The 26,567-nt window shown below is 40.9% G+C and overlaps 1 protein-coding gene across 2 annotated transcripts in view; it reads left to right on the top strand.

The window, feature by feature from the left end:
* Positions 1-172: 172 nt before the first annotated feature.
* Positions 173-26,567, top strand: part of AGO1 (protein argonaute-2) — a 292,733-nt gene continuing 266,338 nt past the window's right edge. For both annotated transcript variants that reach the window (XM_067772616.1, XM_067772615.1), the window contains exon 1: positions 173-1,635. The gene's annotated coding sequence lies outside the window, so the exon portion shown is untranslated. The remainder of the gene's footprint in view (positions 1,636-26,567) is intronic.

Here is a 26,567-nt window from a genome sequence, read left to right as displayed (position 1 = left end):
GTGAAGTACTTTAATAAAGGCCATTTTGCATTATTACAAATTGGAGTTATTTATTCAACAGTTTAGTGATTCGAACTTAGCAGATGATTGCAAATAGGAGGATTTGCAGTAAATTCGTTACAATATTATTTATTGTAACCTTTTCTTAGCCATAGTCATTAGCTTTAAGTTTCAAGTTTAAATTGTTCCTATTTTATGCCTTTTACCGACTACCACTATAAAATAATGTTTGCCAAATTGTTGTGCTGGGATGATTGCCTAATAAATACAAATACAAACGCAGAACCCTTAGATCATTTGGGTATTTTAGTCACCTCTTACGACAGGCATACCTGCATCGGGCATATACTGAGACACCTAGCCCGCTGAGGTTGTTTATTAACGAGATCAAGCCCTACCGCTAAGGCTGTTAGATTTCCGGACATATTTTGGCATGTTAGCAAATATGAATCTTCGAAACATCCCTATTACATATTTAGGTGCCTACATACCTACATACATACTCTTTTGCTTAACAGAAAATGTGGTATAACAAAAATATGCGAAATTTCTGACAAACTTCAATATCAGCGAAAGCAGAAAAAGTGAAATGTGAAGACCCGAGAGAAAGTCATCCTACTCGTCATCCACCTGCCATCAAAGCATCCCCATACCCTGTTCACTCCGAAGTACATACATATGAACCTATGCATTGTATCATGTTCGCGGTGCGCCGTGGATCACTCGGCTTTCGTCTCCCTCCATTGTTGAGGTAGCCGGCCCGGCGACCACTCTACCGCCTTGTAGTGTTGGTGGAGTATGCAAGTAAAGAAGAAAATAAAATAAAAGCAACTAGGTGAATGTGGGGAGCAAAACCGTCGTTGCTGTCGCTCTTCAACCAACCAGTCGAAATAAACGAGAAATTGCGTTGTATCGCTTGTGTACTGATGAAATGTATTTGTTTTTCGCAAATTTGCAGCATTTAAAACTCGGAAAAATGTGTCCATTGTAAACTATAGTAAACAATGAATGTGTCTAAAGGAATGAAATTACTCTATAAAAAAATAAAAAACTTTCAGATAGAAACATTAGTCATAAGTACATAGCAAAATCATGTTTTAAAATTGATAAACAACTACAAAATTAATGCGAATTGTACCTGTCAGTAACTAAACAAATTTGCGAAAATGGCTCTCGTCTCCCATGCAGTTCATGTGTGTGCATGTTTTATGTTATGAAAATTTGTAACTAAAGTAGAATAAATAGTTTTGTGAATGTTATTTTGTTTTTAAAGAAATGTGAAAACAATGACGATGAATTACAATACATATATGTACCTACATTCTACATACAAATGTACATATGTATATTTAATAAGTTAGCTCGGTGCAACAATTTACGGCTTATTTAATACAATTGAAAAACAAAACCAACTGATACGCGTCTTATTGTTTATTTAATTTCGATAAGTATTATCAAAATAAATAAATAAATATATATATATACATATATATATATATATGTGTGTATATATATACACCATCTGTTAATAAATGTACGAAGTCTGAAAACCTGACAAAAATTTAACATTGAAAAGTTGGCTTCCTGACTTTGACCGGGATTATCCCTCTATTACTGGAGCAATCGATAAAAAAGGTGAGTTCAAAAGAAAATGGATAAAATAAAGCAACCGAAACAAAATTCAGGGACACATTAATCGGGAGAAAGTAGTACATTAAAGCCTTGCCGAAGTAAAAGTTAATAATCTGAGTAAAGAGCGACCGTGAAATGTTATAAACCTGCGGTAGACAACATGTGTGTATGTGTTGTGTATATACCAGGGATTTCAATCCCGGAAATCCGGTCTTTCTTAAGTCTCGAAAATAACGGTATTCCAGGTGCAACACTCCTAGGACATTGAACATTTGGGGGAATATTTTGAATAACTCTAGGAAACTCTTTCTTTTTATCTTGGTAGAACATTATAAGGTGGTGGCACGTCGACATAAATGCAAACAAACATACACTATCAATGTATTTTGTTTTTGTAATTCTCTGAATAATTTGAAATTAATGTATTTAATTGGAAGAAAATACATAATTTGTCAAAAAAAAAAAAATCGGACTTTATAGAGATTTTTATGCTGATTCCAACGGTATATTTCTTTTTTGGTGTAAATGAAAGGTTTGGGGGTAATTCCATGTCAAAAGGCGAATTTATGAATTTTTCAAATCAAAATATCTCCGAAACTAGTGGATGGATTTCAAAAATTAAAAAATCGAAAAATAACTTATAAAAATACCTTTCATGTATATATATCTTTAACGTTTCTAGTCTTTATTTACCAAAAATTTGAAAAAGCTCTTTTTTGCATTCGTGAACGAGCTGATATTACCGCTTCCCAAGGCAGTCGGTTCTATGTACCGGAGCGACTCGGGATTTTTCCCGACCAAGGACTGTCACTTCAGTGTAACCCCATTTAATTTGTTGCGTCCCTCCCACAAATTGTCATCCTCCCAGCAGCTCCTTGCAGCGGGACTGCTCCATATTCTCTTGCTCCGGGAAGGTATCGAATCCAATCCGGGTCCGTCTCCTGACCCCGGTCCTGAGAAATGGTTTTGCTGCATCTGCCGGAAAAGAATCTTTTTAGGACGGTCATACTCTGTTCAGTGTGTCTCGTGTAAGGGATGGTTGTTCTGGGCTTGATCCCAAAACTCGACGTCCACGTAACTTTTATAAATCTTTTGTGGCTCCTTGCTGTTCACGTCCAAGGGCGTCTCGTAGTCTACGCCTTAGCGCCGCCCCCCAACTACCTTCCAGCAGCCCAGCTGCTCAGCAAGCCACAACTAGTACCCGCTTTTGCTCGCGCCCCGCGGCGCCAACAACTCAAACAGCTGCTACCACTCATAACTACTATCTCCGTAGTAGAGTCGGTAGCAATGCTGAGCATCAGCCCCTGCCCCGTCTTCTCCCCCCTCTTTTCCGGCAGCAATCGTGTAGGTCAGGGAAACAGACTCTTAGTCCCTAACCCCGTTTGCACCGTTTGCCAGCACAGAATATATATGTTTGCGACATCCGCACAATGCAGCTCCTGCCTTGGGCGCTGCCACTTTCCTAGATGTTCTGGTCTCCGCGACGGCAACCCCCCGACGGGTTTCATTGCGCCATATTGCCAGGTCCCAAACCCCAATCTACCGGGTACCCCAATGCTTGCCCAAGGACGCGCAGTCCCAGGGCCACAACAGCAGTTGCGTCCTGGCCTTCCTCAACCCAGGCGTAGTCACTCATCACTTACTCCCAGAGTGACGACGTCTCCCCCTATGCACTTCAGAATTCTGCAGTTAAACTGTAATGAACTAACTGGGACGATCACGGAGATAGTCGATTTCATGAAGCGGCACAACATCCGCATTGCTGCGATTCAAGAGACTAAACTCACAGCAAGATCTGCACTGCAAATCTGTTCTGGGTATAATGTCCACAGAAAAGATCGCATGACCGGAAATGGAGGCGGCCTCGCGTTTATCATACACCACTCTGTGCAATATCATATATTTGATCCTGGCATCGACCGCAGGGACAATGTCTTAGAATGTCAAGGTCTATCTGTCCGGTCAGGCGATGCAAACCTAGAAATCATCAACATCTACATCCCTCCTGCCACCTGTTACCCCAGTGGATACCGCCCTAATATTAGCGCCTTACTCACTGGCAACAATCGCATTATCTTAGGCGACTTTAATGCCCATCACGATCTATGACATTCAAATTTGCGGGCGGACAGTAGGGGTGAGATGTTGGCGGATAAAATAGAAGAAACGACGTTCTGCACAATAAACGGAGACGCCCCCATACGTATGGTAGGAAGCTGTCACAGCCGGATATCTCAATCGTGAGCGCAGAACTCGTAAACTGCGTCAACTGGCAGCCGATGGTAACATTGGCATCCGACCACCTGCCTATACTTATTCCGTTCGAGCGTACCGCCGACTTCATCGTTACAGAAAAACGCACTTTCATAAACTTTAAAAAAGGAAAGTGGGACGAATACAAATATTTTACAGACAGCCTTTTTGCTGCCTTCCCTATCCCGACTAATGCCCGCCAAGGGGAGCGTACTTTCCGCAAGGTCACTGAATCCGTCTCGGCACGTTTCATTCCCGCCGGGAAAGTTCCCGAAATTTGGCCCCACTTCACGGCGGAGGCCGCAAATTTACCGAGAGAACGTGACCTTATAAGACAGCTCGGCCCAGGCGACCCCCAAATAAGGGATATAAACCAACGCATCAGATTGCTTGTGGATGAACACAAGCGGGCGAAATGGGAGGAGCACCTAAGAGGTTGTAACCTCTCTGCCGGTGTGGGTAAACTTTGGTCCACCGTAAAGTCCCTATCGAATCCGTCACACAATGACAAAGTTTCCATCGCCTTCGGCGATAAAGTGCTGTCGGATTCGAAAAAATGTGCGAGTGCTTTCTGCCGTCAATATGTAATGCATTCTACGGTCGACAAAGATAGACGTAGGGCCAACAGATACGCACATAAACATAAATTCAGCGCGTCACCAATTACCATCACCGTCAGAGAGGTTGAAGATGCCATTGGTCACGCTAAACCATCCAAAGCAGTGGGCCCAGACGGCATAGCAATGCCGATGCTTAAAAGCCTAGGGAAAGAGGGTTTCAAATACTTAGCACATGTCTTCAACCTGTCTCTTTCCACCTTTGTCATACCCGAAAAATGGAAAATGGCCAAGGTGGTCCCGCTACTAAAGCTACCGGCTAACGTAGGAGAGTCGTATCGTCCGATATCTCTCCTATCGCCAGTAGCAAAGACGCTTGAAGCTATTTTGCTCCCCTACTTCCAAGCAAATTTGCACAGCTAGCCTGTCTTCAGCATGGCTTCAGAAAACTCCATAGCACCACCACCGCGCTAAATGCCATCAGCACCCAGATAAATTGCGGTTTAAATCAAAACCCCCACCATAGAACAGTACTCGTAGCGCTAGACCTATCAAAAGCTTTTGATACGGTCAACAATGGCACGTTACTGCAAGACCTGGAAGGGTCTACCCTTCCCCCATGTCTTAAGAGGTGGACCGCAAATTATCTGGGTGGTCGGCAGGCATCGGTGCAATTTAGACACGAAACATCAAAACCAAGAAGAATTAAACAGGGGGTGTCACAGGGGTGTGTCCTATTCCCACTTTTGTTTAATTTCTACATATCTAAGCTACCTTCACCACCAGAAGGAGTCACTACCGTTTCATACGCCGATGACTGCACAATAATGGCCACAGGCCCAGGCCCACAGATCAATGAGCTCTGCAACAGAATAAACGGCTACCTCCCTGATCTCTCCAGTTTTTTCGCCTCGCGCCTAAATCTTCCGCGACCTTATTTACAACATGAACGTCCCAAATGTCGACCATTTTGAACAATCCCGTCGATGGCACTATGCTACCGACTGTCCTATACCCCAAAATCTTGGGAGCCGTAATAAAATCCTCAAATCCCTTGCTGGCAGTACCTGGGGAAAAGATAAAGAAACGCTCATTACTACATACAAAGCAATTGGCCAGCCGTTTACGTGCTACGCGTCACCCATATGGTCGCCAAGCCTAAAAATTACCCACTGGAAGAAGCTACAGGCGTGCCAAAATACTGCTCTCAGAATCGCTGTCTTCTTATGTCCCCAGAACACCATCTACATAATGAGGCGAGAATAGTCCCCATCAGGGAGAGAAATGAGATGCTAACTAAACAGTTCCTGTTGAATCCTGGGCATCCAAATAGACATCTGATTGATGAGCCAACACCGCCTGGGGGCTTAAGGAGTCATCTCTGTAAGCATTTTGAGGAAATACGGCACCTGAGAACCCAGCCGTATGAAGCAAAAAAACACAAGCAGGTCCTTGGTGAACTCCACAAACAGGCGTCGGACCTTTATGCCGGGAATTTCCCCGTGAATCCAGTACTCAAAGAAAAGTACCCAGAACTTGTGGAAGAGGAACGCATACTCCCCAGGGAAACGCGTGTTACTCTTGGTCAACTTCGTTCTGGATACTGTAACAGGTTAAACTCTTACCTATCCAGAATCAACCCCGACATACAACATGCATGCCCCGCTTGCAATGTGTCCCCACATGACACCAACCATCTCTTTAATTGTAATGTGGAACCAACACCTCTAACGCCCCTTTCATTATGGTCCACCCCTGTTGAAACAGCAAGTTTCCTTGGACTCCCGTTAGAGGATATTGATGACAATTTGTGATCGGTCGCGGCTGTTAGGTGGGGCGAAGCACTGCTACAACAACAACAACAGCTGATATTACCTTATAATTCTTATGTTTATTGTTATGTTAGCCGATCCAACACCGGCTGCGCCATGCACAGTAATTCTGCGTAGAACACCTTTCTGCATAGGCGGCCTTCGGCCGCGCTTATAAACAATAACCCTGGGCTACGCCATGCCAAGTCCAGGTGTCTGGTATAACCGTGGCTACCGCCACGGTGATGTCCTTCTGCGTAGTACACCCTTCTGCAGAAGAGAAGAGAAGAGAAGAGAAGAGAAGAGAAGAGAAGAGAAGAGAAGAGAAGAGAAGAGAAGAGAAGAGAAGAGAAGAGAAGAGAAGAGAAGAGAAGAGAAGATAAGAGAAGAGAAGAGAAAAGAAGAGAAAAGAAGAGAAAAGAAGAGAAGAGAAAGGAAGAGAAGTTCATTTTTACGCCCCAATTCTGAGCGTTACCGGTAAAATAGTACCCAGAACATTTTGTAACCGAATATCGTTACCAGTTCTTTTATCCGCGATTCTGGCCCAAGTGGTAATGCTGTCATACCGAAAAACTCACCAGTGTCTGTGGAGAAATTTGAAAGCATGGTTCAACTATATACAGGTTGGCTCATCTGTAAAGCAACAAAATCTGTCTGTTCAAATTGTCAAAATCTGTGTATTGGTGTTGGTGCGAATGGTATGTAATGGAAACATAAAACTTAGCAGTTTTTGTATGTGTAAGTAAAATGTTGCCAATGTGTTGGTTTCATTTTGAGTTTGCCATCTCCTTTTGACAATCCCTTCGACCTTGCAATGACATAAATAAAATCAGCTGATGAGATGAGCCAACCTGTACATAATTGAATCATGTTTGAAAGGTAGTTTTCTTCGCTTTCACGGTTGCCACTTTGGTCCATTTGGACCAAAAATGGTTCCTTCCAACCCCATTTGCTCCGCTGGTCACTTTTCTTCAATTTTAGTCCTTTTAAGGCAGTAGCCACGATTGGTACTTTTCTTTCTTTTTCACTCAGGTAAAAATTCACAATATTGCTCAAAAATTCGCCACACTTTCGTTAGCCCCCATATAATTTTGAATTTACTTCAATGGAACTCTCACCATAAAAAATTGCTCAGTCAGTAAAATGTACCAGAACAATAACATTTCACTTAGGATATAATTTATGCCTGGCATTAAAAAGAAAACTGTTGGCAAGCACATTGTCGTTAACACATAATATTAATAACGGCTAGATATTTCGATTGGTTATACAACAATATGTAAAATATATGAAAATAAAAATTGCTTCTCGCCTAGCATAGCTGATAGCCATGAGCCTAACACTTTCAAAACTTATACAAAGAAATTCTATGCATTACTTCTCGCTGGGCACTATGATATTTAAATCTTTCTCACCCAGATCAATAAGTTCAAGGAATTCCAGAACTATTGTGGTGTTAAGCCACGCAAGGTAATTGAAAACTAAGTATCTTGGCACATGAAATATTTTAACTCGAAGACAGAAGGAAGCAAATGCAAATAGATTTGATTTCGGAAGAAATGTTTTGTATAAAATTATGCCCGAAGGTGCTAGCAGAACCCCTGAGACCTGGGATCAAAACTCACACTTACTGAATCTAGGCTCTGATATGAAGTTTAAATGTTAAGGGAAAAAGTAAGCATCTATAAAAATAGCACTAACAAAATTGCCTAATTTTATTTATGATTTACTGAGTTTCCACATACATAGTTCGGCAACACCAGAACGCAAATTTTGAACCGTTTCTTACTAAAACCTAACTGCACTATACATTTTATTTTAGTGCAATCAACCACATAGTGCTAGAACCAAGAGCTTTGTGACCAAAACTAGGTTCACAACGTTTGGTTAGTGGAAGGCATAGACTTATCTTATGTCAAAATATAGTATAATTTTTGGTTGCATGCACATATATTTGTTTGTTCATCTTGAATTAAAGGAAAGTGTTTACTATGTTTAGTAAAATTTTATATGGAAACATCCTAAAATTTTGTATTTTATACTAATAAAATAAAACAAAAATTTGGTCCTTTTTTCGATGAATTTTGGTCTCAAATGAAAACATGGTGTGGCACCCGTGTTCGCTTTACCGAAATGTGTCTCACTTGTAGATACGAGGTTAACGAATAAACGGGACGATGTGTACATATATGCATATTATGAATAAGTTTCTACATAGGTATATTGTAATTTATTCTGTGAAAGTACATAATGTAAACAAATATGTATAGCAAGAGGCAACACTTTTTTAATATTATCTTTACTTATTTGCGCTTACAATACTTTATTTTTCAGTTTTGCCTTTTTCTAAACAACAGCTGTTGTGTGGTTATTTCGATGTAACCACCTACTTTTGTGGGAAAAAAATTATCCGGCTAGTTTCGCGGCCCTTCAAAAAACGCGAGTACTCCATAAATAATGTAAGGAATACTCCTTTGGGAGTATAGGAGTGTTCCAAAACTTATCTGTATTCATACAAAAAATGTGCTCCAATTAACATTGCGATGTCCTAGGAGAGGAGTAGGTGATCCCACTCTCGCTTTGTTTATGAGTATTCCATAGAGTACATACGTGAGAGTACTTTCCAAAGTACTTTTACTGTTGTCCTCCATGGAGCACCCACAGAGGATCATATGCCAAAGTACTAAAGAGGAATTGTGTCGGAAAGAATTTTCGGAGTGAATTTAATTTAAAACGAAAGTAAATGAAGAGGGGCAATACAACTTTTATATTTTTTACTACGAATATTCTTATGTTATTTAGCATTTGCGTGAATAAAGAAACTAACATTTCTCTATACTATAGTATGTACACTCTAAAAACAGTATGTAAAAATGCAAGCTTATTGCTAGTATTTTTTTGTGTAATCTTACAATTTTTTTGCATAGTCCCGCACTTAAAGTGTATTTTTCTTATTTACACAGCAATGCCCCAATCTTACCAACATTTATGCTGTAAAAATACATATAGTTCGCGAAATTACTAACAACGTTTGTAAGCTAACACAAAGGTGTGTACATTTACAACAAAAGCTTAGTGGAGGTTGCCGATCGACACCATCTTAACGCGTCGTGTGCATTCGTTTTAGTCAATCGGCAGTGTGCGGTTTATCGGAAAGCGTGAATTTTTTTAAAGTAAAATTTTAACAAAAAATTTAATATCTTTACAGTATGGCTCCGCCCTTTTTCATTTAATTTGTCTAGGATACTTTTAACGCCATAAGTCGAACAAAAATTAACCAATCCTTTGGAAATTTGGTAGGGGCATAGATTTTATGACGTTAACTCTTTTCTGTGAAAATGGGCGAAATCGGTTGATGCCACGCCCAGTTTTTATGCACAGTCGTCCGTCTGTCCTTCCGCATGGCCGTTAACAACTTGAGCAAAAATCGACATATCTTTAATGAACTTAGTTCACGTGCTTACTTGAACTCACTTTATCTTGGTATGAAAAATGAACGAAATCCGACTATGACCACGCCCACTTTTTCGATATCGAAAATTACGAAAAATGAAAAAAATGCCATAATTCTATACCAAATACGAAAAAAGGGATGAAACATGGTAAGGTAATTGGATTTTTTATTGAAGCGAAATATAACTTTAGAAAAAACTTTATAAAATGGTTGTGACATCTACCATATTAAGTAGAAGAAAATGAAAAAGTTCTGCAGGGCGAAATAAACAACCCTTAAAATCTTGGCAGGTATTACATATATAAATAAATTAGCGGTATCCAACAGATGATGTTCTGGGTCATCCTGGTCCACATTTTGGTCGATATCTCATTAATACATTTAATTTAATACCCATATCGTACAAACTCATTCTAGAGTCACCCCTGGTCCACCTTTATGGCGATATCTCGAAAAGGCGTCCACCTATAGAGCTAAGGCCCACTCCATTTTAAAATACTCATTAACTCCTTTCGTTTGATACCCATATTGCACAAACGAATTCTAGAGTCACCCCTGGCCCACCTTTATGGCGATATCTCGAAACGGCCTCCACCTATGGAACTAAGGATTACTCCCTTTTAAAATACTCATTAACACCTTTCTTTTGATACCCATATTGTACAAACAAATTCTAGAGTCACCCCTGGTCCACCTTTATGGCGATATTTCGAAAATGCGACCACCTAAAAAACAACCACCACTCCCTTTTAAAACCCTCATTAATACCTTTAATTTGATAGCCATATCGTAGAAACACATTGTAGAGTCACCCCTGGTCCACCTTTATGGCGATATTTCGAAACGGCGTCCACCTATAGAACTAAGGCCCACTCCGTTTTAAAATACTCATTAACACCTTTCATTTGATACCCATATCGTACAAACATATTCTAAAGTCACCCCTGGTCCACCTTTATGGCGATATCTCGAAAAGGCGAACACCTATAGAACGAAGGCCCACTCCCTTTTAAAAATACTCATTAACACCTTTCATTTGATACCCATATCGTACTAACAAAGTCTAGAGTCACCCCTAAAAAAAAAAAAATAAATGTAAGGCGCGATAACCTCCGAAGAGATCTAAGGCCGAGCTCCTCTTCCAATTTGCGTCGTGCTCCTCTTGATTTTCCCTACAAATTGGCCGGACGGGACCTACATGTTTTATGCCGACTCCGAACGGCATCTGCAAGGCAAATAAGTTTTCACTGAGAGCTTTTCATGGCAGAAATACACCCGGAGCGCTTGCCAGACACTGCCGAGAGGCGACCCCGTTTAGAAAAATTTTCTTCTAATTGAAAAACCATATTTCTAAAATTTTGATGTTGCTTTGCCCGGGGTTTGAACCCAGAGCATACGGTGTGGTAGGCGGAGCACGCTACCATCACACCACGGCGGCCGCCCCTGGTCCACCTTTATTGCGATACCTCGAACAGGCGTCCATCTATAGAACTAAGGATTACTCCCTTTTAAAATACTCATTAACACCTTTCTTTTCATACCCATATTGTACAAACAAATTCTAGAGTCACCCCTGGTCCACCTTTATGGCGATATTTCGAAAATGCGACCACCTATACAACAACCACCACTCCCTTTTAAAACCCTCATTAATACCTTTAATTTGATACCCATATCGTACAAACACATTCTAGAGTCACCCCTGGTCCACCTTTATGGCGATATTTCGAAACTGCGTCCACCTATAGAACTAAGGCCCACTCCCTTTTAAAATACTCATTAACACCTTTTATTTGATACCCATATCGTACAAACATATTCTAAAGTCACCCCTGGTGCACCTTTATGGCGATATCTCGAAGAGGCGAACACCTATAGAAAGAAGGCCCACTCCCTTTTAAAAATACTCATTAACACCTTTCATTTGATACCCATATCGTACTAACAAAGTCTAGAGTCACCCCTGGTCCACCTTTATTGCGATACCTCGAAAAGGCGTCCACCTATAGAACTAAGGCCCACTCCCTTTTAAAATACTCATTAACTCCTTTCGGTTGATACCTATATTGCACAAACGATTTCTAGAGTCACCCCTGGCCCACCTTTATGGCGATATCTCGAAACGGCGTCCACCTATGGAACTAAGGATTACTCCCTTTTAAAGTACTCATTAACACCTTTCTTTTGATACCCATATTGTACAAACAAATTCTAGAGTCACCCCTGGTCCACCTTTATGGCGATATTTCGAAAATGCGACCACCTATACAACAACCACCACTCCCTTTTAAAACCCTCATTAATACCTTTAATTTGATACCCATATCGTACAAACACATTCTAGAGTCACCCCTGGTCCACCTTTATGGCGATATTTCGAAACGGCGTCCCCCTATAGAACTAAGGCCCACTCCCTTTTAAAATACTCATTAACACCTTTCATTTGATACCCATATCGTACAAACATATTCTAAAGTCACCCCTGGTCCACCTTTATGGCGATATCTCGAAAAGGCGAACACCTATAGAACGAAGGCCCACTCCCTTTTAAAAATACTCATTAACACCTTTCATTTGATACCCATATCGTACTAACAAAGTCTAGAGTCACCCCTGGTCCACCTTTATTGCGATACCTCGAAAAGGCGTCCACCTATAGAACTAAGGCCCACTCCCTTTTAAAATACTCATTAACTCCTTTCGTTTGATACCCATATTGCACAAACGAATTCTAGAATCACCCCTGGCCCACCTTTATGGCGATATCTCGAAACGGCGTCCACCTATGGAACTAAGGATTCCCTTTTAAAATACTCATTAACACCTTTCATTTGATACCCATATCGTACAAACGCATTCTAGAGTCACCCCTGGTCCACCTTTATGGTGATATCTCGAAAAGGCGACCACCTATACAACAACCACCACTCCCTTTTAAAACCCTCATTAATACCTTTAATTTGATGCCCATATTGTACAAACACATTCTAGAGTCACCCCTGGTCCACCGTTATGGCGATATTTCGAAACGGCGTCCACCTATAGATCTAAGGCCCACTCCCTTTTAAAATGCTCATTAACACCTTTCGTTTGATGCCCATATTGTACAAACAAACTCTAGGGCCACCCCTGGTCCACCTTTATGGCGATATCTCGAAACGGCGTCCACCTATGGGACTAAGGATTACTCCCTTTTAAAATACTTATTAACACCTTTCTTTTGATACCCATATTGTACAAACAAATTCTAGGGTCACCCCTGGTCCACCTTTATGGCGATATCTCGAAACGGCGTCCACCTATGGAACTAAGGATTACTCCCTTTTAAAATACTCATTAACACCTTTCATTTCATACCCATATCGTACAAACGCATTCTAGAGTCACCCTTGGTCCACCTTTATGGCGATATCTCGAAAAGGCGACCACCTATACAACAACCACCACTCCCTTTTAAAACCCTCATTAATACCTTTAATTTGATACCCATATCGTACAAACACATTCTAGAGTCAACCCTGGTCCACCTTTATGGCGATATTTCGAAACGGCATCCACATATTGAACTAAGGCCCACTCCCTTTTAAAATACTCATTAACACCAATCGTTTGATGCCCATATTGTACAAACAAATTCTAGGGTCACCCCTGTTCCACCTTTGTGGCAATATCTCGAAACGGCGTCCACCTATGGAACTAAGGATTACTCCCTTTTAAAATACTCATTAACACCTTTAATTTGATACCCATATCGTACAAACGCATTCTAGAGTCAACCCTGATACACCTTTATGGCTATATCCCTAAATGGCGTCCACCTATAGAACTATGGCCCACTCCCTCATAAAATACTCTTTAATGCCTTTCATTTGATACACATGTCATACAAACACATTCCAGGGTTTCCCTCGGTTCATTTTCCTACATGGTTATTTTCCCTTATGTTGTCACCATAGCTCTCAACTGAGTATGTAATGTTCGGTTACACCCGAACTTAACCTTCCTTACTTGTTTAATTTAATTTTGTCATATCGGTTCCCGCACTATCCGCCATTTTATTCTCAACCACATTAATAGCGTCCTTTTAAAACACGCGGTTGAGTTGTCGGGAAAAACGAACTTGACGCGACGACGTTAAAAAACGAGGTTAAGGGTCGATCTAGCACACTTAAACTCTAGTTAACGTATCGGTGATTTCCGTTCGTTCGAACTGGCGTCGAATATACCCAACAAGCAGTTCGACTTGAGTACCATTAAAGCTCATGTTGATAACTAGCATACCTCTAAAATCTCAAGAGTTGTTGCGAAACAGTGGCTCAACTTAAGAATCATAGTGTACTCAGCAAAAGAGGGAATTTTTTATAAAACGAAAAATGCTATTACTTAAGTTGAAAAATGATAGTTCTCAACTTGTGGTTCTTTCACTGGACTCAAGTGTAAGATTCCAATACTACAGTATTTTCACGAAAATAAAATAAAATATATATGATTTATTTTTGATAAATTACGGTTCATTACTGTTATCAATCAGGTGTTAATTTTTCACAATAAATAGCTGTTTGCTTTGGTGGTACCACCTTGTAGATTTTTTTCGACTTCACCTCAACTCGATATTCAATGTAGAATATCAAGTGGAGAAACGTGTTGAATATTCATTTGACAATTGTACATTTCTCAAAATCTCCCAAAGGTTGGATAATAATTTGAAAATGCTAATAACGTTGGAGATCAACTCGAGAACTATAAATTTTACAAAATTTCTCAAAGGTTAGATAGTGATTGGAGAATGAAGTTGGATATCAACTTGAGAACTATCTGGTTTAAGAATAACTAGATAATGAATATCACTTCCTGACCTAGATATATATTTCGCTGGAGCAATATCTTTTAAATGTTTATTGGGTAAAAAAAAACAATGTTTCAGTACAAAAAAGCCTACCCCAAAGGTGGCCTTAAACTGTGATTGAAAAACTGCTCAGTAGTTTAACTGGAATTTAAATTTGACTAGAGTTTAAGAAAACTTAGTTTAAGCTTAGCTTAACCATCTTCCGCGAACATTCCCGTTATGTCATGTTTCTGCGACCTTTTCTGTCGTGTATCAAAATCAAAATATTTTAATTTTTGGCGAACATTTGCGCGAACTGTTCGTGCGTGTATGGCGAAATCATTGTACAGGTTTACAAGTATGATATGTATGAGAGGGAAACAATTTCTTTCCCTTTCTAACACACGGCAGTTTGACACTTCGGTCAGTGTCAAACTAGCGTGGAACCCAGTGGAACCTGCGTGGAACATGAGTTTTGACACTGAACGAAGTGTCAAAATTACCGGGGTTGCTTCGTCGAAAGCGCCACAGAGAAGCAAAAAAGGGATCGGAATATCAGATATGGGTTGCTGTGATGTAAATTTTTTGAACGAATTTAGTAGGAAATTTTAAGTGCACCCATATGGGTCCTTCAGAAAATTATAAAAAAGTCTTCAATTGGGGTATCTGAGGACGCGTAGTTATTTCAGTATTAAGAATACAAACACGGGAGTTAAGTTTTTATACCCGTTCAAAAGTTCTCCGCGAAAAACAGTTTGAAACCGAGGTCGACTGCAATAACCCGTCCAAAAAAGCGGAAAGAGTATTCGAATTATTGGAACCGAGGCAAACACGCGTCTATTAATACTTCCCCCAACGGTTTTGGCCATGTTTTAGCAATCGTCCCCGGTAATAAAGTATCACAATTTGTTAATTAAAATTGTCCAAAACATATGCATATTAAAAAGAGATGTAATTAAGTGCTCATTTGAACGTAAATAAGGATATTTCTTTGTAATTTTGCAATAAAAATTTTACACAGTTTTCGTTAGCAGCTACTAAATTGTCTTGGACCTGAGAAGTACAACACTGCCAAATAGCATCCACACAAAAAACGAACAAGAACAAGCATTTTATCAGGTGAGCGTGGCTGTGTATGTGCGTGCTGCTACATATCCTACTTGTAGACCTGTACAATGTGGCGAAATAGCTCATAATCGTAGTAATCATTGTACAGGTCTACAAGTAGGATATTTAGCAGCACGCACATACACAGCCACGCTCACCTGATAAAATGCTTGTTCTTGTTCGTTTTTTTTGTGGACGCTATTTGGCACTGTTGTAGTTCTTAGGACCAAACAAAGTTTAGTAGCTGCTATCGAAAACTGCTTAAAATTTTTTTTCTTATATTACAAAGAAATATACTTATTTACTTTCAAACGAGCACTTAATTACATCTCTCTTTAATAACCATATATTTTGGACAATTTTAATTAACAAATTGTGATACTTTTTTACGGGGACGATTGCTAAAACACGACCAAAACCGTCGGGGGAGGTATTAATAGACGCGTTTTTGCCTCGCTTCCAATAATTCGAATACTTTTTCTCTTCGGACTATTGACAACAGGACAAAACGCGTCTATTCATTTTTCTTTCCGCTTTTTTGGACGGGTTATTGCAGTCGACCTCGGTTTCAAACTGTTTTTCGCGGAGAACTTTTGAACGGGTAGAAAAACTTAACTCCCGTGTTTGTATTCTTAATACTGAAATAACTACGCGTCCTCAGATACCCCAATTGGAGACTTTTTTATAATTTTCTGAAGGACCCACATGGGTGCACTTAAAATTTCCTACTAAATTCGTTAAAAGAAATTTACCATCACAGCAACCCATATCTGATATTCCGATACCTTTTTTGCTTCCCTGTGTCGCTTTCGACGAAGCAACCCCGGTAATTTTGACACTTCGTTCAGTGTCAAAACTCATGTTCCACGCAGGTTCCACTGGGTTCCACGCTAGTTTGACACTGACCGAAGTGTCAAACTGCCGTGTGTTAGAAAGGGAAAGAAATTGTTTCCCTCTCAAACATATCATACTTGTAAACCTGTACAATGGTAGTAATTTCTGAACGAAACAGACGTGCGCGGAAAAGTAAAATGGACAATAAAAAATTTCTGAGTGAATTTATTGAAATGTATAAATCTTCTCTCTTTTTTTTACGCTTAATTGCCACAGCGAGCAATATTGCTGCAGCACAATTGTTGTCCGTATTCATCGCTGTATGAAAGAGAACTAATGTTCGGCCAAAAGTTCGTATGGTGTATGGCCAAAGCTGCGAACAAGATTGCGGAATGTTCGCGGAAATGTTCGTGTCGTGTATTTGGCGCTTAATGCCCGGTTTTTTAGTGCGAAATTAAGCTCCAGTTAAAGCTGACTAGAGTTTACTTCGGCCAACTGTGTCAACTAAAGGTCTCCTGCGATTTACAACGAGATTGACTGAATTTTGTGTATGTTAGTGCAGTCGGGTGGCTTCGTGACACACGTATTTGTTGTCGGCTACACGTTGATGAAAATCAAAAATTTTAGATTTTTTCATTTGACGCTTGCTTATTTGATAGTCGCGGGGGTGTGATTGACAAAACAGCAGTGTTGTATTTAGTTTGTTTTGACATTCAAAATGAACAAGTGCGCGGAAGAACAGCAATTCATATTAAAATTTATTGAAAATTATCAATAGCCGTGTTTTTTCACACGCGTATACGTTTACGTTTGCGCTTGAAAAAAACGCCTATCCTCGCTTAGATAATGCTTAGGAGACCCATCTAGCGGCAGTGGTTAAATAACTACACCTAAAGCACAGGGTGTACCGAAAAGCGGAGACACAACCCTCTGATGGCCATAGGGTACAACATAGAGCTGAATCAGTTGCGATGAATTGTAGACACACATAGAATACATAGAATTAGTGTAGAGGGTGAAACAAAGACACGTATTTCAGTTACATCTGAGTATAATGCGTATTAAAATTTAGTAGGACAAATTTTATGCGCAGCAATTTCAGAGGTGTATTTAAAGTTTGTCGCTTAGCAGTCCATATAAAGTTTAAGCGTAAACGTATATAGAAGTAAAAAAAAAACACAGCTAATGTTTACTAGCATTATGGAATGTAAAGCTTTTATTATTATTTAATAAAATTTTTATAAATTTTTTTATTATTTAATAAAACTGCTGTAGTTGCAAGTAAAAAAAAATCATTATCCGATGACGACATATTCACGTCCGAACGCTGCGGTTTCTCAATGCTAATGTTGATTGATGGCTTTTTATTTGATAGTCGCGGGGCAAGCGTGGAATACCGACACGCACACATACAAAAATGCAGTCAATCTCGTTGTTAATGGCCGGATCCCCTTAAGCGATAAACGTCAAAATTACAAACAGTTTCGCTCACCTGACGCAAATCTCAGGTATAGAGTTGCATTTTTATACTCAGTTGAGCAGAGCTCACAGAGTATAATAACTTTGATTGGATAACGGTTGGTTGTACAGGTATAAAGGAATCGAGATAGATATAGACTTCCATATATCAAAATCATCAGTATCGAAAAAAAATTTGATTAAGCCATGTCCGTCCGTCCGTCCGTTAACACGATAACTTGAGTAAATTTTGAGGTATCTTGATGAAATTTGGTATGTAGGTTCCTGTGCATTTAAAATGGCCGAAATCGGACTATAACCATTCGATATCGAAAATTTCGAAAAACACAAAAAGTGCGATAATTCATTACCAAAGACGGGTAAAGCGATGAAACTTGGTAGGTAAGTTGAACTTATGACGCAGAATAGAAAATTAGTAAAATTTTGGACAATGGGCGTGGCACCGCCCACTTTTAAAAGAAGGTAATTTAAAAGTTTTGCAAGCTGTAATTTGGCAGTCGTTGAAGATATCATGATGAAATTTGGCAGGAACGTTACTCCTATTACTATATGTACGCTGAATAAAAATTAGCAAAATCGGAGAAGGACCACGCCCACTTTTAAGAAAAATTTTTTTTAAAGTAAAATTTTAACAAAAAATTTAATATCTTTACAGTATATAAGTAAATTATGTCAACATTCAACTCCGGTAATGATATAGTGCAACAAAATACAAAAATAAAAGAAAATTTCAAAATGGGCGTGGCTCCGCCCTTTTTCATTTAATTTGTCTAGGATACTTTTAACGCCATAAGTCGAACAAAAATTAACCAATCCTTTTGAAATTTGATAGGGGCATAGATTTTATGACGTTAACTCTCTTCTGTGAAAATGGGCGAAATCGGTTGATGCCACGCCCAGTTTTTATACACAGTCGTCCGTCTGTCCTTCCGCATGGCCGTTAACACGATAACTTGAGCAAAAATCGACATATCTTTAATGAACTTAGTTCACGTGCTTACTTGAACTCACTTTATCTTGGTATGAAAAATGAACGAAATCCGACTATGACCACGCCCACCTTTTCGATATCGAAAATTACGAAAAATGAAAAAAATGCCATAATTCTATACCGAATACGAAAAAAGGGATGAAACATGGTAAGGTAATTGGATTGTTTTATTGAAGCGAAATATAACTTCAGAAAAAACTTTATAAAATGGTTGTGACACCTACCATATTAAGTAGAAGAAAATGAAAAAGTTCTGCAGGACGAAATAAAAAACCCTTAAAATCTTGGCAGGTATTACATATATAAATAAATTAGCGGTATCCAACAGATGATGTTCTGGGTCATCCTGGTCCACATTTTGGTCGATATCTCATTAATACCTTTAATTTAATACCCATATCGTACAAACTCATTCTAGAGTCACCCCTGGTCCACCTTTATGACGATATCTCGAAAAGGCGTCCACCTATAGAACTAAGGCCCACTCCCTTTTAAAATACTCATTAACTTCTTTCGTTTGATACCCATATTGCACAAACGAATTCTAGAGTCACCCCTGGCCCACCTTTATGGCGATATCTCGAAACGGCGTCCACCTATGGAACTAAGGATTACTCCCTTTTAAAATACTCATTAACACCTTTCTTTTGATATCCATATTGTACTAACAAATTCTAGAGTCACCCCTGGTCCACCTTTATGGTGATATTTCGAAACGGCGTCCACCTATATAACTAAGGCCCACTCCCTTTTAAAATACTCATTAGCACCTTTCATTTGATACCCATATCGTACAAACATATTCTAAAGTCGCCCCTGGTCCACCTTTATGGCGATATCTCGAAAAGGCGAACACCTATAGAACCTTTTAAAATACTCCCTTTTAAAAATACTAATTAACACCTTTCATTTGATACCCATATCGTACTAACAAAGTCTAGAGTCACCCCTGGTCCACCTTTATTGCGATACCTCGAAAAGGCGTCCACCTATAGAACTAAGGCCCACTCCCTTTTAAAATACTCATTAACTCCTTTAGTTTGATACCCATATTGCACAAACGAATTCTAGAGTCACCCCTGGCCCACCTTCATGGCGATATCTCGAAACGGCGTCCACCTATGGAACTAAGGATTACTCCCTTTTAAAATACTAACTAACACCTTTCTTTTCATACCCATATTGTACAAACAAATTCTAGAGTCACCCCTGGTCCACCTTTATGGCGATATTTCGAAAATGCGACCACCTATACAACAACCACCACTCCCTTTTAAAACCCTCATTAATACCTTTAATTTGATACCCATATCGTACAAACACATTCTAGAGTCACCCCTGGTCCACCTTTATGGCGATATTTCGAAACGGCGTCCACCTATAGAACTAAGGCCCACTCCCTTTTAAAATACTCATTAACACCTTTTATTTGATACCCATATCGTACAAACATATTCTAAAGTCACCCCTGGTCCACCTTTATGGCGATATCTCGAAAAGGCGAACACCTATAGAACGAAGGCCCACTCCCTTTTAAAAATACTCATTAACACCTTTCATTTGATACCCATATCGTACTAACAAAGTCTAGAGTCACCCCTGGTCCACCTTTATTGCGATACCTCGAAAAGGCGTCCACCTATAGAACTAAGGCCCACTCCCTTTTAAAATACTCATTATCACCTTTCGTTTGATACCCACATTGTACAAACGCATTCTAGAGTCAGCCCTGGTCCACCTTTATGGCGAGTTTGTTTTTTTAGTTTTTTAAAACTATTATTTATTTTTAATTTTTTAGTTCAAGTAATTTTAAAAGTTTTAGTCGAGAGGGATGAAACCTCGAAACGCCAGCGGTCCATGGATGAATCCAACCCCACGGCACCGAAAAGGCCAAGACGCAGGGGGGCTGGACGCGGTCTTTCGCCGAAATTGCTAAGGGTCGGCAGATCATTGGCATTATAGACGAGAGCAGCGAAGATGGCAGGATCCCGAAACAACAGTGGAAGTGGATCGAGGCCGCGCTCGCTACGGTGGCCGTTAAGATTAAGAAAGACAACCCTGATCCACCGCCATCTTACACCGATGCAGGGTGGTTCCAGGCCAATTTCAAGCTAATTGCCTGTGACGACGCCAGGTCGGTAAACCTCTATAGGGCCGCCGTCACGCTGATAGGGGTGGTATATCCGGGCGCGCGCCTCAAGGTAGTGGAGGCGCGTGATATCCTCTGACGACCAAGGGCTAGAGCCTGGGTTCCAGTGACGCCAACGGACCCAGCTGACATCCTGGAGCTGCTTCAGGAGTACAACTCGTCACAGGTTTGGAAGTCAACCCGGATAAAACCGAGCTAGTCCTCTTCACGAGGAGGTACCAGAAGTACCAAATCTTACACCGCCAATAATTGGGGGAACGTTCTTAGCATTTAGCGATCAAGTGAAGTATTTGGGAGTCATTCTGGATAGGAAGCTATTATGGAGTGACCATATAGTGGAGCGATCCAAGAAGGCAGCAACAGAGCTGTTCACCTGCAACAGGGCAATTGGCACCTCCTGGGGATTCTCCCCTAAGGTGACCTACTGGATTTACACAGCCATTGTGCGCCCGATTCTTCTTTATGGTGCCTTGGTCTGGTGGCCTGAACTAGCTAAAAGTATCTATCTTAAAATGCTTTAAAAGGTGCAACGGAAATCGGAGCTCTGCATTACCGGGGCTCTCGGCTCCACTTCAGATTTCGCTACATACATACATGGATACATAGATACATAGATAGATACAGGCCAAACTAATAAAAGCGTGTTAAAAAGGGCTCCAGTATGCTCTTTCGTAGATGTGCCATGCATCCCCTTCTATCATTAATAAGGGAATGCGTTCTTCGCATTATGTGCAAGGTTTCAAATCTATGGCCATTTGGGGTGGTCATTAGTTCAATTGACCTTATGTCCGTTAACCTTATGTCACCCCAACATTATTGCATTGTCATTGAGCCTTGATACATGTGAAAAGTTTCAATCAAAGCTATGGCCATTCAAAGTGGTAATAAGGCCAATTGACCTTATGGCCGTTGACCTTATGTCACCACACCATCACATTAATGCATTGTCATCGAGCCCTGATACGTGTGCAAAGTTTCAATCAAACTTATGGCCGTTCAAAGTGGTAATAACGCCAATTGACCTTATGGCCGTTGACCTTATGTCACCACACCATCATATTAATGCATTGTCATCGAGCCTTGATACTTTTGCAAAGTTTCAATCAAACTTATGGCCATTCAAGGTGGTAATAAGGCAAATTGACCTTATGTCACCGCACCATCACATTAATGCATTGTCATCGAGCCTTGATACGTGTGCAAAGTTTTAATCAAACTTATGGCCATTCAAAGTGATAATAAGGCCAATCGACCTTATGGCCGTTGACCGTATGTCACCGCACCATCACATTAATGCATTGTCATCGAGCCTTGATACGTTTGCAAAGTTTCAATCAAACTTATGGCCATTCAAAGTGAGAATAAGGCCAATTGACGTTATGGACGTTGACCTTATGTCACCACACCATCACATTAATGCATTGTCATCGAGCCTTGATACGTGTGCAAAGTTTCAATCAAACTTATGCTCATTCAAAGTGGTAATAAGGCCAATTTTCCTTATGGCCGTTGACCTTATGTCACCGCACCATCACATTAATGCATTGTCATCGAGCCTTGATACGTGTGCAAAGTTGCAATCAAACTTGTGGCCAATCAAAGTGATAAGAAGACCAATTGACCTTATGGCCGTTGACCTTATGTCACCACACCACCACATTAATGCATTGTCATCGGTCCTTGATACGTATGCAAAGTTTCAAATTAATCAGACTTCTAGAAACCGGTGAAAATTAAGCTCAAATATTCCGTTACATACAGGCCAAGCTAATAAGAGCGTGTTAAAAAGAAACTGATTTCGCCGCTTACATCTCGGATTAGGCCCTAGGAAATCGCAATATAACCGCTGAAATGGCCTTTCCGAAGTGCAGGTACTGTCTATAGGTGGCCTGGACTGTTGGTTAGTAGGTTTTACGAGTTTGCAAGTATCGCACTTACTCACGTAGTCTCGAACGTCTTAGCTTGCTGTGGCCAGAAATATTTTTGCCTAATGCGTTCTAATGTTTTCTGCCATCCACCATGGTAATTCTGGTTGGCGTCATGTGCCAATCTCACGGCTTCTTCCGTCAGCCCTTTCGGCAACCACAAACACCGTAACGAGTCTTCTTCCCCTTCCACCCCCTTCCGAAATTTAACTCTCTTAAATACAACGCCGTCAATCACGCGCAAATCAGGAAGCAACTCTTCGTTCTTTTCGACGGTTCTAATCAGATCTAGATATTCTTTGCTGTTGAATTCGAGAGAGACTAAATCTATTTTCCCGGGTGTGGCAGTGAAAGTCAACTCGTCGGCATTAAACCGCGAAAGCGCATCGGGTACTACATTTAGGGTGCCTTTGCGATGTTCCATTCTAAAGTCGTATCTTTGCAGCAGGAGCGACCACCTCGCCAACCTCCCGCTCAAGTCTTTTTGATTCATCAACCACTTGAGACTCGAGTGGAACGGTAATCCTTCAATATATGGTCGGAAGCGCTTCACGCTGACTATGGCGGCGAGACATTCCAGCTCGGTTACCGTATAATTGCGTTGAGCATTATTAGATTTTTTTGAAACGAACGCGATTGGATGCTCAGCGCTCTCATCATCGACCTGGAATAACACCCCGCCAACACCTATTTTGGAAGCGTCGCGTTGTATGACAAATTCCTTATAAAAGTCTGGTTGGGCCAAGACCGGAGCGGAACTGAAGGCTACCTAAAGTTTTTCGAAGGCCTCTATTGCTTCTGAAGTAAGCTTGAATGGTCCTGCAGATTTTCGAAGACAATCCGTTAGGGGACCTGCTAGGTCAGCGAAATTCGTGGTGAACGCCCTATACCAATTTGCCATGCCAACGAACCTACGAACCTGACGAGGAGATTTCGTAATTTAGAAATTCTTCACGGCTTCTATTTTCGCTGGGTCTACTTTTAAACACCCGCTACCTATCAGGTATCCTAAGTATCGAATCTCTTTCTGGCAGAATTTGGTCTTCTTTACATTTATGGCAAGGCGGCATCCTTGAAACACTTCGCCACTTCCGCTGGCAGGTTCATGTGATCCTCGAAATTCGCGCTGCATACCATTAGATCATCCGAGTAAATGAAAACATTCTCCCTCAAGCGCGATGGAATTACCTTATCCATGAGTCTGCTCATTGTCTGCGGTCCATTGCATGGGCCGAACGGCATCACTTTGAAATTATACATTGGTTTTCCCGGAACGGAGAAGGCTGTCTTCTCCTTGGATGATTCCGTCAATTTAATTTGGAAGAACGCGTCCTTTAGGTTAATGCCGCTGATATAATGCGTGTCCTTCAGTCTACTCAACAGGCCGTTAATATGCGGCAACGGGTACGAGTCCTTCTTCGTGACCTCGTTGATCTTCCTGGAATCAATGCACATCCGGACCTTCCCTGGTTTTCGAACTAACACCACAGGGCTACACCACGTCGAGTTTGATTGCTCGATCACTCCCATTTCAAGCAACCTGTCTATTTCCTTAAACGCATCGGCTTGCCTTGGTGGCGAAAGAGGGAAGTGCTTGCTTTTGATCGGAACCGCGTCGCCCGTATCAATATGGTGTTCGACCAGCTGTGTTTGCCCCAAACCTAACTTTTCAAATGACGGAAACATCTCTATCACCTTATGCAATTCGATCCTCTGCCCTTTTGTCAAATCATGAAAATTATGTTCTTGATCGTTTTCTTCGCTAACTTCTAAACACGCTACACTTGGAAATATATCCGGAGCTAACGCGAATGCTTTCCAGAAGTCTTCTCCGAAGTAGGCTTCTTGAAGTAGCTAAGGTACAAGATAAAAACGAATGGATTTGGTAGTGGTTTTGAAAGCCACTTGTAAAGAAATCGAACCTAATATCTTCTGCTTGTTACCACCCGCTGTATACATATACGAAAGCCTGCAGTGGGTGATACTTCAGACCATTTACACAATCACAATCCTTTCCTGCTATAGAGACGTTAGCTCCAGAGTCCAGTAGGCCTACCACAAAAGTGTTTTCTATCTTTACTCTACCTAGAGGTCTTTCATCCTCTGTAAGGAGAATCGTAGTACTCTGGAGAAGCTTTCGCTCTTTTATACGTTTCGCATATCTTTTACGGCATTTTAAAATATTTTCCGATAACGTGAAATTGGATTGATTGTCAAAAATTCTAGATCTAACTAGCTCATAATTATTTTCTCTCTGTTCGAAACTAGGTGGAAAATGTGTCTGGCAGGCAACATCCCTACTAAATGACTTCAAAATTTTTACTGGCTTGGAAACTACACGTGAAGAAGCTGGACTATCTGAATCCGATCCGGTTGAACTATCTGTACTATCAGGGAAGGTTACTATGATCTTTAGAGGTTCCTGCGTAGCAGTGCTACTAACATCTGGGAACTCACCACTTGTGAAGGCTCTACTAACTGGTTCAGCGCACGAGACGACTCGAGCACTGGCTGATATGGGGGCTATAGCCCCGAACGAGTTACCCCCTCTGTCTTCTCGCTCGGATTCTGGTTTCCCTGTCGACGATGATCCCTAGGACATCTCGGAGTTAGGACTCTTAGACCACACTTGAAACAAAATGGGTTTTTAATGGGCTCTTCGCAATAGATGTACGAGTGCCCCATGCTTTGGCAATTCCAACATTGGATGCCTGAATAATCCGGTCTCCTCGTCCTTCTAAAATCCAATGCATCGATCTGCGGGTTTACTTCGCCGTCTTCATATTCGGGTCTTACGTCTGATGTTATTGCGCGAGCCTCGTTAACGTGGCGACCATGAAACCCCGTTGTGATGCTCCTGCTTTCTTTTAGCACTTGTTCGCACCTCCGCGTAACATCTCGAAGGTCGTGCAAGTTTCTGACGTCTGCATTAAATAACATCAATTTCATACTACTGTCGACGTTCTGCTTTATTATGTCAATCAGTAAGGGCTCTGCCATGGGCTCCCTCAACCGCGCATTTAGCCCTATAATATCAGTGTGGAACACGTCATAGGATTCATTCGTTTTCTGTTTGCGTATTGAGATCTCCATCATGATCTGATGATAGCTTTTTAGAGTACCGAATTCTCTTTTTAGTGAATAGCACAAAAATGCATAAGGTGGAAAATAGCAATTATTTGGTTGTCAGAGCATTGTGTACGCTCACACAAGGTGTCTAGCTTAGACAGAAAATCCGCTACGCTGTCAGTACCATCGAGCGATATTTTCCACTCCTGGGGTTTTACCACTATGCTGCTCGAAGTAGGGTTAACTGGATTGACCACCGCTGGGTGTACAACCTTCGGGATTGCATTACGTTCCGTTCGATTCGCATTTCTGTTATAATTCATCGAGTGTTGTGCAGACTCAAGAGCTGCGTTGAGCTGGTCCATGTTGTTTCGGATAGTTCCCATCTCCCTCCGAATTTCTTTCTGCGAGGTCCGGAAAAGTTGGTGTAGCACTTCCACCCACGAGTCTCCACGAGGGGCTTCGGCACGGATCCCTGGGG

This window comes from Eurosta solidaginis, chromosome 3 (genome assembly GCF_040869045.1).
Source record: "Eurosta solidaginis isolate ZX-2024a chromosome 3, ASM4086904v1, whole genome shotgun sequence".
In the NCBI taxonomy this organism is placed as follows: Eukaryota; Metazoa; Arthropoda; class Insecta; order Diptera; family Tephritidae; genus Eurosta; species Eurosta solidaginis.
This window is presented reverse-complemented; position numbering and strand designations above follow the sequence as displayed.